A 12,565-nucleotide genomic window follows, 5' to 3' on the forward strand; every position below is an offset into this window, starting at 1 on the left:
GGGACAATAGCTGCTTATCTCTGGGACTTCATCTCTTTGTCTCTGCTCCTGGGGTTGGGTCTGGGTCTCCGCTTGGGTGTGACTTGATGGCCGCTCTTTATTGGTGGCTAGGGCTTTTTGAATGTTAATTAAGTGCTCAGCAACTTAATCTGCGAATTCCCTTCTGCCTGTTTTTTTACAGCAACTCTAAAACATTTTATGGCTACAGCGTATAATATTTATAACTACAGTTTATTACATGCACCCCCAATTGCACGAATTACATATATAACAGGGTTTTTTTTTTTGTTTTTTTCTCCAGCCTGGGGAGCCTGCGGGGCAGCTCTGGCTGGTCCGAACCCCGCAAAGACCGAGCCAGCAAAAAGGACATTAAACTCCACCAGCTTCGTCTGCTGTGAGAACACTCATGCCAGAAAACCAACAGGTTCTCAGCTGCTGTGAGCTCTGTTCTCCTCCCCTCACAAAGACAGGCAGCTGGCATCTTTGCGTCTCGGCTACGCGGCGAGGTGAGGGTGGGGTGTAAGGTTCCATTTCCTTTTTTTTTTTTTTTTCTGTGCTTTTTGGGTCTCTTGCTTTGTTAATAAAGAGTTTTACTTTTTTTTTTTTTCTTCCACTTTCATCTCCTGGTATCCATTTCTCTCATTGGCAAAAGAAAAGTGAATTATTAAAGCCCTCTCTCTTTAGAGAAAACACTCATTTTAGAGCGTTTTTCTCCTAGAATTTGTCTCCAAACCAAGACACAAACACAAGCCTGACTGACAAAGTAGAAGACAGTAGTGCTCAGCCAACTCTCTTCATTCGGGATTGGAACCACAGCTTTCAAAAAAAAAGAACTACATCAGAGGGAAGACCACTGGCGTTCAAAGAACCAAAGGAAAATACTTGTTTTGTTGTAAGGCCTTTTAGCAACCTAGAGACTGTCACCCATTCACTAATCATATTATTAACACTGCTCTACTAGTTACACTCTCTGACAAGTCCTGTTGTGGTTTACACTGCTGGCAACAGCATCTGGGACAAAACATTACATAAACCAAATGGAGAATGGGGAAGTAAAAGGAAGTTTCCAACTTTCTCTGGAAAGTTCCTTTCAAAATTTGAAGCGATACACAAATTCAGGGCTCATTTTCAAATCTCATTTGAGATGCTTTGGTCAGGAGCCACTGGTTTCTCCCTGGTGTGAGAAACTACTGGTCACTTTAAATTTTAAAAGGTTTATTAAACCTTAACAAATACAACAAAGGACTGAATAAGGAAAAGGGGCAGCACACTGGGAGCGCATGACCATCTGCCAGGTGCTCACCCATAAAACGGCTGCTCTGTTTTTTATACCCCTGGGGGTTGCCCCAGGCAACCCTGGCCCCTCCCAAAGTTTGTCAATTAACTATTCTTCACTGTCCATTGGTGGAAACTAATTTCTTGCAACTTGATTGGAGGTCAGGTGGTGTCATGCTGCGCCTCCCTAGCAACACTAGCGAGCCTCCCCTGTTCACGAATGCCCCAAGCAAGGGGCACGTGTACCTGCCCTCTCTCTACACTGTGATGACCTAGGCTGAACAGTGATCTATGGCAACAATCCTGAGTGGGGAAGAGGGGACAATGGGGAGAACAGAGGACTTCCAAACAACAGATCACAATAACATAACCATATGTCAGTAAAACTTCTCTTAACATACACACAGTATTCATCCTCTAATTGGGAGAGCAAATCATCGTATTACTCATCTATAACACTGGCCAGTGACTCAGTACTGACAGCTGCAGATAAGGGGGCATCACTCCATGCCCCCACCTCCGCCCACTCACAATTTCCTGAGCAGCACATTGGGCACTCCAGGGTACCACCACCCACTGCTTTTGTGGAGTGGGCAGTGGGAACAGCTGCCAGGGAGCAGCAGCCTGGCTTCGTGGAGGGGACGGGACTCTGTACCAGGCACTCTACTGTCTCCTGGCACCCAGATGGAACCCTCTACTCAGTTGCTGGGGATCTGCATTCTCTCTGCTTCAACACTGAAGCACTTCCCCCTCCATAAAATCATCATGACTCATCACTATTTCTACCAGATTTTTTTTCCATCTTTCTATCAATCACATTCTCTGGAATTGCTTCCATATTATCGTAGCAGGACGTCCCCATGGCGGTAATAATTAGCATTGACTCCTTGATTCCAGAAGGCTGATCAATTACTATACTATACTATACTATACTATACTATACTATACTATACTATACTATACTATACTATACTATACTATACTATACTATACTATACTATACTATACTATACTATACTATACTATACTATACTATACTATACTATTACTATGCTATACTTATTAAGAAACTCATTGCTCTTGCAGACAGTCCGATACAGACAGACCAGACTGGTCAATTGAAATCCAAACACCATCACCAGTGGCCAATTAAGAAATCACCCTTTGGTAAACAAATCTCCATGACACATTCCATATGTGCACAACAGCAGGTGCAGCAAGTGAAGATAAGAATTGTTTCTCATTCTTTTCTCTGATCTCCTCACAGCCTTCCCCAGGACAATGCCTGGAAAAGCTATGCCTGCTGCTCTCTGTGGAGAGAGCTGTGGCAACATCATATGTTTGCCTGATAGAGACGGTAAAATCAATGATTCCTCAAATCCCTTTTGAAAAGTGGAATGGCATTTGCCATGTCCGGGTCTCCTCCTATCAAGGGCATTTTATCCTGTGGTTGCATAAGCAGGTAGATGACTAATGGTTGTTCAGTCTACAACACAGAAGTAAGATCTAGTGCAAGCAATTTCTTCAAATGAGCAATTTGTCTCAAGATTTCTTCTACTTACTTCAGTTTGAAACAGATTTTCTGGCTGACTCATTCCACTTAAAGAAAAATCTCAGCCAATGAATAGCCTGAAGCTGTTTTGGAGTAAACAGCACTGCAAAGGCTTCATCTGTCTTCTTGAAAACCTTTCAGATTTTTTTCTAGGCATGAACCTCAGTGCTGTTGGATAATTAGCAGACAAAGATGGAGTTTTTCTTGGCTTTGTGCCTCAGAGAAATTTTTCATCACATCCTTATCCAGCTGCTTGTCCTGAGTGTGGCTCTCCCCCTGCCCGCATTTGGCACCCAGCTGGGCAGAGGGCTGGGAATTTCATCCCAACCTTCCTGCCCAGAAAGACACCACTGCTCACAACTGCCTGCTTCAGAGCCTGCTCTGAGCCCTGTGAGAAACAGGATGTTTCCTGCCCAGCTGGACCCGGAACAAAATTTGTTGCACAGGTCTGCTGTAGAGAAGCAAGTGTTCAGGTGTGACTGAGTTTCAGAAAATTGTATCTAAAGTAGATATCTTTTTAGTAAACATTTAATCAGTTTTTTATTACACTGCACCATGCATAGGAGAAAATGTCTTCTATCATTCATGTTTTAATTTACTAATTATTTTACAAACATTGAGCATATTTCCCATCCAAAGCTCCAGCCCAAACTACTCAGTTTCCAGAACTGAGTAGTATGCACTGAGTTAATTCTATATCCATTTACATCACTTTGATATATGTTTTACATATAACATATATAAGTCATATATCATTAACATATAATAGATAGCATATGTATAATCTTAACCATTCATTTACATACATATACATTTATATGTATAGTTTTAATCTGGATATTTTGGCTGCTTTTATTGTAACCCTGGTGGCATTGTCCCACTTAGAGATTTTTCAGAAAAAGAGATGTGAAAAAATGTATCCCATCAGTCACCTTCCCACATTTTCCATCACTTCCACTGCACATCTCTAACATGGAGATGTACTTTCAGGCATGCTGAGCTTTCAATGCTTTAGTTTCCATTAATACTTACAAGGAAGTGAACACAGAGAAAGCAACCACTAAACAAGTAAACACTTACTGATGGAAAGGCATGGATTTGTAATGGAAAAAGGAATCTGATGTCTATTTTCTAGGCTGAAAGACAGGGAGCTACTTCTATCTTCACACACAGAGCCAGTGTTCCCAGCTGCTGTGCCTGGAGCAGGGTCTAGCTTAGGCAGAAATGGAGTTTTGCTGAAAAGAAGCAGAAGTACCTTCTGTGTTTGGCTGCTGGACAGGTGTATGGTTCCTTCAAAGATAGTCTGTGTCCCTCAACAAACCAGCCAGCCTACACAGAGTTCTCTGCCTTGAGAACACTGAGCAGCCAGCCTCAGCCTGGTCCTATTTACACCATGAGCTGCACTGCCCCACAGGTGTTCTCAGTAAATGGTCAACACGACAGATGTGCAGTGATGGTGTGGAAGGTGTTTTCAACATGCCAATGAAACAAGAAGAGTGCTCCTTTCAACTCTTCTGCTTCCATGAAAGCCCCAGAAAGACACAAGTGAACCACAGACTGTGATACAAAGTGGTGAGGTTTGTGGAGAGCAGCTTTGCCCCCTGCTCTCAGCATTACAGTCTCTGATTTATGGGGAGGAACAGCCTTTCGCAGTAGTTCTTTGAGCAGCTGGTGTGAGCCAAGGCACAGCATTCAGGGAGCTTTCTGGATGGTGTAGCATGCTGGTCCATATCCTGGCTGTTACTGAAGGTGAGGAGTCATCACCTGTGTAGCCTGGAGAGATGCTGGACAGATGGAGCCAGCAGAAGAGATCCATCCTGGCAAAGCAGAGCTGCAGGCAGCCCCTGCAGGAGTACAGGCTCCAGCCAGGAGCTGCCAGGGAAGCTTTGCTCTCTGCATGAAACTGGAAAGGCATGAAAAATCAACCTCACTGGCCCAGTAGGTCTGAACAAACCTGGTGAGGCCTGGGAATGCAGGGATCACACAGTTATGCCTGTACCCCACTGTTCCCATGACTACTGCAACAGAAGGCAGAGGTGTCTTCTCAGAATCAGCCCCAGGTTCTTCACTACCTGTCACTTGATCCCTACTGGCCCTTCTGGTGCTCAGTGGAAATAAGGCATCCATCAGCTGGGAAAGCCCTCAACAATCAAATGAGTCTCCTGTGGGAAAATCAATGGAATAGGCTTCCTTCACTGTGCAGCATATATGCTGCATGCTTCTTTCTGTGCTGTCACAAACTGTCAGAGAGGAAAAGGTTAGATTTTGAACTCCTTGCAGAATCAGACCAATCCCAGCAGCCTTCCAGCCCTGTTAGATGCTTTGATGGGGACTCTGTTTTGTCAAAGCTGTATCTCTGGCAGATACTCTCTCCTCAGAGAGGACTGAAGGCAAATACGCAGAGATATTCCAACATCTCTGATTGCAACAAAAACCAATAGTGTTTTGGAACATCTGACTTGGATTAGTTAGAAGAGAGGCTGGCAGAGACAGACTGAATTCTAGCTGTTATTTTCCAAATCCAACTTTTCTCTGAATGCAAACACTCCATTTAGCTGCACTAAATGTGCACATTGTGCAAGGGATGGGTGACGGTTATGTTGGCTTAAGACAGCTTTATCACTTTGCAGTGAACAATTAATTTTTCTATAAATCTTGAAAAATAATTAATTGAATTAAAATACAATATTGTTTCAATACTGTCTTAGTGTTTTGAACTACAGACCTGAATGGAGGGAGTAGTTGCCTCATTGCTACTGATCTCCTAGATCAACTAATGTAAACTCATTTCTTTCTTGAAATGAGAGAATTTCAGCCAAAGCTTTGTGAAAGATTTAGGTTGACACTAGAACTTTTACAGCTATATCTTGCTTGTTCAGAAACGAACAGAAACCTGTGCTCTCCTGATGTTGATAAGGGCAGTAGAACAGAACAGCATTTCATCTTATTAAGCACAGTGGAACACAACAGCACAGCTTTGGAGAATCAGGCAAACAGAAGTCAAGCAGGAGCAGGCAACAAATTGTAAGCAGGATGCCAGCTCAGCTCTGCAAGGCTGACAAAACAGAAGTTATGCAAAACAATGATATTGCGCTAAGTCAAAAGCAGGGGTCAAGGAACAGCCACCTAAAATGGACACCAGAAGTTCAAGATGGAGATCGAAGAACCATATAAGGACTTTTGATAAGGGGTGCAACTATGTAAAATAATGACCAAGGAAGTGGGGATAGCTGTATGTAATAAGTGTGCATGATAAAATCCCTGTTCACCCAACACTCATCCCATTGGAATGGAGGAAGGATCCCCCTGAGTGACCAGCAAACTGCAATAAAGAATGCCTGCTTCTAATACTCAAAACTGTGTTACAAAGTTTCTATCCAGCCAATTTCAGTATCACTATGAAGTCAGCTGGCCCATCCAGGGTCTCAGCAGCTCCATTCTCTTGGAGCCTTGGCCCAGAGCCACACTGAGGGCACTTGGCTCGACTGAACAACTCCAAAGGAACCGAGGAACCCCAGCCCTGACTGCCTGTAGAGCCAGAGAGCCATCTGCTTCCCAGCCCTCACCTATACCCACATGGTGGTTATTGCTACATTGGATGTTCAACATCTCAGTGTATAATTCTGCACGACATTGCCAAGAGCACCACTTTTCTTCAGTGTCTTCCTGGAGAAAAATAGAAACTAGCACTTTCTGGGAAAACTGTGGAAAAAAAAAAGACACAGGTCAGTCAAAAACACACGGGGAGGAGGTGGTTTTATTTAGGGCAAATGCTGCTGCCTTTTGTAGGGTCCTGGACTACTATTCTGCAGCACAGGCACAGATGAGATAATAATGGAGTTATCACAGAATCACTAAGGTTTGAAAAGCCCTCTGACACCGTCAAGTCCAGTTTTTAACTCAGCACTGCCTGTGCCACCACTGAACCACATCCCCCTGTCAAGGAATCCATTCAGTGCAGGAGCTGGTGGTGCAGCTGCAGTGACAGCTGCAGATTGAGCTCAAATAGCTGACCCTGTGCATAACAAAGGGCACTGGACTTGTGGCCCAGCCCAGTGCTCAGACACTGCAAGAGCTGAGGACTAGGGAGGAAGAACCAAGACTTGCACAAGCTTGGACTGTGAGGGGATAAAAGCCCAGGAGTCCTTTGTTGGGCTGCTCCTTGGAGGCACCAGCTCGAGCCGTTTCTGTGTTACTGTGCCCAGGAATAAAGGGCTTTATGGAACGAGACATCTGAGACTCCCATGGGAAACCTGGGCTCGAACTGGCGAGGAAAGCTGGTCTGCCTGTGAGAGTGGGGAGTGCAGGGAGTCAAGCAGAGCACTCCTCGGCTCACTAGGCTGCAAAGGGGCTTCATCCCAGCAGTTAAAGTCACTGGCGGTGGTACAGTGACTGCCAGAGAGTCTTGGGAATGAATGGTCAGACTGGGAAGTTTCCTTAACACCCAGCTGCCACATCCACACATTTTTTGAACTCTTCCAGGAGTGGTAACTCCAGCACTGCCCTAGGCAGCCTGTTCCAACGCCTGACTACCATTTTAGTGAAGAAACTTTCCCTGATATCCAATCTAGTTCTCCCGTGGTTGAAACTTGAGGCCATTTTCTCTTATCCTGTCACTTGTTGCCAGAGAGAAGAGCCTGGCTCCACCCTACTGTCAGGGACTTGCACAGTCTCACCTGAGCCTCCTTTTCTCCAGGCTGACCCCCTCCAGCTCCCTCAGCCACTCCTCAGGATCTTGTGCTGCAAACCCTTTTCCAGCTGTGTTGCCCTTCTCTGGATACACTCCAGCATCTAATCCATGTGGACAACATCAAGGACTGTGGGGATCAGCCACACCAGAGAGCCTAAAAGCAGTTTCCTGGGTGGGAGAGCCAGTGCAGTGATTTACAGTCATGTGGCAGGAAATTCCCCTCTTTCTACCTCTGTTCAAACTAGCTAATCTAGTTTACATAATCCCTAAAAATGTAAACAGCAGTATCGATGTTTCTGCTTATAGTGCCTGCACACAAGTCCACACTTACCCCCTCTTCCTCTCGAGCTCTTGGTAGCCCAGGCAAGCTCAAAGGTATTACGAAGAGCTGGAATTATGCTTGGTATTGTGCAAGAAGGGGCAGACATTACCTGGCATGGTACTATCTAATGGCTTTTATATGAAAAAGTACCTATATTAAACAAGAGTTAAAAATATGTAATTAAAAAATTGTCCATTTAGCACAAGGTTGGTGGAGTGTAATATGCATTCTAGGGGTTTGCCCAAGGGACAAGCTATACTTAAAAGCCAAGGTCCATTCAGAGCCAAGCTCAGAAGGCACAGCTGGAGACAGGCACCTTCCTGCAAGTGAGGCAGGGAGGAGGGCATTGGGCTGGGTGGGAATGGGACTTCCCAAGGGTAGGGTGGGGCTCCCAGGTGAGGCTGGCCAGGGCCAGCCAGGCCTCTGTGGGTACGCTCAGGTCCAACACGGGGCCATCTCAGCCAGCACGCTCAAGAGCTAGCTTGTACCCAGTGATCACTTACTGCACACTTCTGAAGAGGGATCTCAAAGAAAATCCCGATCCTCGTAGGAAGGCACAGTCAATACAGCTGGTGTGGTCGGCCTGAACTGCTGTTTGCTCCTAAGACTTGTTCAAGGGCAAAGACCACAGGGTGGCACCAGCAACCAGGGCACAGGTTAGGTTTGGGACCTCGATCCTAAATGTTTAGGGTAAGGCCCTATCGAGGGTAAGGCGAGAGGCCCTGGGAACGCCACACTACTCCAGGAAGCGAGTGCTTCCGCTTAGAGACGTTCCTAGAAAGGGGGAAAGGCGGAGGAGGTGGAGGATAGCACGGGCCCTCCGCGGAGGCAGCGAGCTTGCCGTGGGACGGGTATGGCTGCGGCCCTCGAGCGGGGACGGAGGGACAGCCGTGCTCAGAGGAGGTCACCCTATCGAGGCACGCCGACACCGCGCTGTCCCGAGCTCCGGCGGCACGGCTCCGCCCGCCGTGCCCTCAGGGCCGGCTCGGGGCCGGGCGGGCGCCCACAACGTGGCGGCGCCATCTGCCGGCGGGAGGGGGAGGCTGCGAGAGGCGCCGCCCGAGGGCTGTGGGGGGCGGCGCCATGTTGTTTGTAGTCCCGACCCCGCGCAGAGGCGGCTTCCGCGCAGGCGTAGAGCGCTCCGTGCCGCGGCGGGCGGAGTGCGGAGGTGCCGCGGTCCAGGTGAGTCCCGGGCCGGCCCCGCTGGGATCCCCCCGCGCCCGCGGGACTCCGCGGGACCGGGACGCGCGGCTGCCCCTGGGCAGCAGGTGCCACGCGGCAACGGCGGGCGGGCCGGAGTCAATGGCAGCCGCGCCCGCGGGCGCTGTGTGACCCGCCGCGCCCGGGCCCCGGCGGGGGTGATTTCGCCGCGAGGTGTTTCGGTGCCGCCGCCGTCCCCTGCCGAGACGCGCCCCTGAGGAGGGGCTCGGCTCAGCCCGGCTCCGTTGTGAGGCGCCGGTCGAGAGACGCTCTCCCCCCTGCAGGAGTGGGAAATTATCCTCGTCACACCGGGCTGCGCTTGGAGTGGGGGAAACGCCTCGGAAGTGCCCGAGGTTATTGCAGAGATGGTTTTTGCATGTAAATAACGGACGGGAGAGCGTCTCTCATTTATAGCTTTTCTTTTTTGGTATTCAGATCTCAGAATTCTCGTTTGTATTATTTAGTTCGGACAACGCAAACTAGGTTTTTATCTTTAATTCGGCCTAGCCTTGTAGGGATATGAATGGGAAGGGAATAGCTTTTGAAGATTTTCGTTGGCTTGAAACATCATGTTTCCTTTTTCTGTTTAATGAATATTTTGTATTTAGCGTAAGTCACAAGGGATAATTAAAAACATTGTCTTGACATTAGAGGCTTCTGCTATGTTAAAGAGCATTATTACAAACGGCACTACAGAAGATGGGGTATTACAAAACAAGTGAGGCTGAGAGCCCTGTCCCGGCTGCCCGGGGGCTGGCGGCTCGTGGCACTGCCTCGGGGTGTTGCATTGCCCATAGGGAGCCTGGGGTCCGCGCCGTTCTTTGGTGGCTCGCAAGGAGGTTGGAGCCGGTGTGCGATCGTTTCACGATAAAGTACAGTCACGGCATGAATTGCTGTGAGGTTGTGACTTGGTCACACTGCGTGTTTGCTCCAGCGAACAGGAATTGTCTGGTAAGGATCAGGGGGTTGTGTCTGGGAAATCCAAAAGAGTTTTTGTATTTGAATACTGAGGTGGTGAGAAGATGGAGGTTACAAGTGGAGAAGAATGGAATACAAGTATGCAAGGCCGGGTTGGACAGGGCTTGGAGCAGGCTGGTCTAGTGGAAGATGTCCTGCCTATGGCAGGGGCCTTGATATTGGGTATAACGTCCCTCTCAACCCAGGCCATTCTTTGAAGAATCTGCTTCTGCTGCGTGTGTCAGGCATGCTTGTGCGTCTCCCATGTTCTTGGGAGGACTTGGAGACTCATTGCTTTAGCTTCTGCCTTGTCTGTAGAAATAACATTTGTCTTCCAAATGATGGAGCCTGGCAAACCAGGTGCAGCAATGCATCAGTGTGTGGGAAAAAGCAGGAAGGTGATGTAGAGTGAGGGAGCTCAATTTAAAATTAACATGAAGGTTTTCTAGCACAATAATTTCTTTGGGCTAGGTGAGCACAGCTTACCAGATGTCTCGCTTAGTGAACTGGGGTAGAGTCCTGAAGAAGCAAAGTGATCAGTAGGATTCATCTGGATTATTGGCCACTGGACTGGGGATTGTTGAGGGGGCTCAAGATGGGCAATGACTGTTCCAATTTCAATTATTTGTTTGGGATTTTGAACCTTGTGTGGCACACAAAGCACCGTGTCTTAGGGTAGCAGCTTCATGTGCCTTATATTTGCCTTGTATCAAGATGTTTGCAAAGGTAGAAGCTGGAAATATTACAAAATGAAAATTAAATAACATTATACAATTAAAATTATACAATTGCTGGAAGCAGCATTATTGAAAGCTGTAACTGTATTCCTAGCTACTTATTTTGCATCTGAGGTTAAAAATTAATTGAAATGAATAAATGTGTTTGATTTGGATTTTTCTAATCTCACCTTCAAAAACCCTCCAGTGCTCCCATTTGTAGCTCTTAGTTCACATTGGTTATACACAATCGTCAGTGTTTTCCATTGCAAAGTGTCAGTGGAGTGATACCTTTAGATTTCAGAGGTTTTATTATGTACAGCATGTATTATGATTCCTTAAAGATATACTAGAAAATCTTTTCAGAGATACTTCTGAGATGTCTATTTTAAACATTCCTCTGTTGTATGCTCAAGGTAAGCATTACAGCCAAGTAGTAATATAGGTATTTCAGTAAGAAGCACAAAAAAATTATAATCATAGTATAGTTTAAGGATGAAAATAAAAACAAAAAAGAAAGCAATTCAGCTTTAAATTTTTGGGGGGATTGTTTTTTTATGTGTAAGAAGAGACTAGGTGTTTTAATTTTTAATTACTTTATTTCCATTCTCTCAAACAGTATCTTAGTTTCTTCCTGGAAAATGGCGAAGCCAAACCCTCAGTTCTGTTTTCATAGGCAATGCTAACACCATAACCCTCCCTGAGCAGAGCTTATCTTGTGCTCATCTTGGGTAAAAGTAAATATGTCTGTGCTGCTTAAGCCCATGTTGGGCACTGTGCAGGGGCTGGCTCATGCTATTTAAGTCTGTGAATATTATGGCCTGGTTTAACCTGTGATGGTTCCAGGAGCAGAGGACTGGTTTGGTACTTTCCCTGTGTAATGTTGAAGACAGTGTTCCTGATAGGTGTCTCAGTACTCCTCAGTGGTTTCATGTTTATATGAATGTAGTTTGAGAGGAATAATAAAATCCTGTATTGCTTTTCCCTGGGAATTCTCAGTGTTCTGGCCAGTCTGGTCAGTTATTAAGCAGAGCAGTTGTGATTTGGTCCTGCTGTGGAAAGGGTTGGGTGACTGTGCCTACTACTGTGCAAAGCAAAATCGATGAGAGACTTAAATAACCTCATTTAGTTTTCAGTTCTGCTCTTGTAAATTCTGAATTACAAATGGAATTTGCTGGATTTTTAATGGTCTCATTGATCACTCACCATTTTCTACCTGGTCATATCCCACTGTATTCTGTGACTGGTGTAGCGCCATTATTACGGTAATCCAATGGGTGCTGTGGGAAGCATGGAAGGAATAGCTCTGGTTTCATCTGGCTGTTGTCCTTTCCAGACTTTGTTGCATTTCTGTATTTACAATGGGCCTAGTTCCCCAGAGGGGTTTTCCTTATTTTACATAGCATAAAACTAGGAGAGATTATAAATGTAATGTTTAATTTCAAAGTAACCTTTACTATTCGGTCATGTATAAACCAGACTCTCTTTGCAGTTAGCAGATGGACTAAAGATGTGATGCTGCACTATTTTTTCCCTCCACAAGAACTGGAATTGTGGCTTTTACCTGTGTGTTTGAACAGAGAAGATAGGCAATCAGCTGCTTCCTTTTCACCTCTGTTTTGGTGATGAAGCTGTGTGTTACATCTTAAACTGATCAAAAGACTGTCTGCCATGCAAAAGGGGTGGTCATATTCTTGCTCTGTCTTGTACCACCTTCAGCATTTACTGGAGGTTTTCCTGATCCAGTTCAGCTTGTTGAATAATCAGAGTACTAATCCAACCCCTCTGTGTCCTCATCTTCCCAGAAGATCAGCTTTTTCCAGGTAAGTAAGCTGAGTGAGTTCAAAAAAGGT

General features: G+C 46.1%; 1 protein-coding gene and 1 long non-coding RNA gene across 2 annotated transcripts in view; one reads left to right on the forward strand and one right to left on the reverse strand.

Annotated features, from left to right (window-relative positions):
- Window positions 1–3,383: 3,383 nt before the first annotated feature.
- Window positions 3,384–8,902, reverse strand: LOC128796919 (uncharacterized). The gene is made up of 4 exons (XR_008433930.1): window positions 8,343–8,902; window positions 7,849–7,989; window positions 6,404–6,529; window positions 3,384–4,989 (listed from the first exon to the last, which is right to left on the reverse strand). It is a non-coding gene; the product is annotated as an uncharacterized LOC128796919 (long non-coding RNA).
- A 59-nt stretch (window positions 8,903–8,961) lies between these two features.
- NDRG3 (NDRG family member 3) overlaps window positions 8,962–12,565 on the forward strand; it is a 59,764-nt gene continuing 56,160 nt past the window's right edge. The window contains exon 1 of the mRNA XM_053958411.1: window positions 8,962–9,021. The gene's annotated coding sequence lies outside the window, so the exon portion shown is untranslated. The remainder of the gene's footprint in view (window positions 9,022–12,565) is intronic.

The sequence above is a fragment of the Vidua chalybeata genome, chromosome 17 (assembly GCF_026979565.1).
Source record: "Vidua chalybeata isolate OUT-0048 chromosome 17, bVidCha1 merged haplotype, whole genome shotgun sequence".
Classification (NCBI taxonomy): domain Eukaryota; kingdom Metazoa; phylum Chordata; class Aves; order Passeriformes; family Viduidae; genus Vidua; species Vidua chalybeata.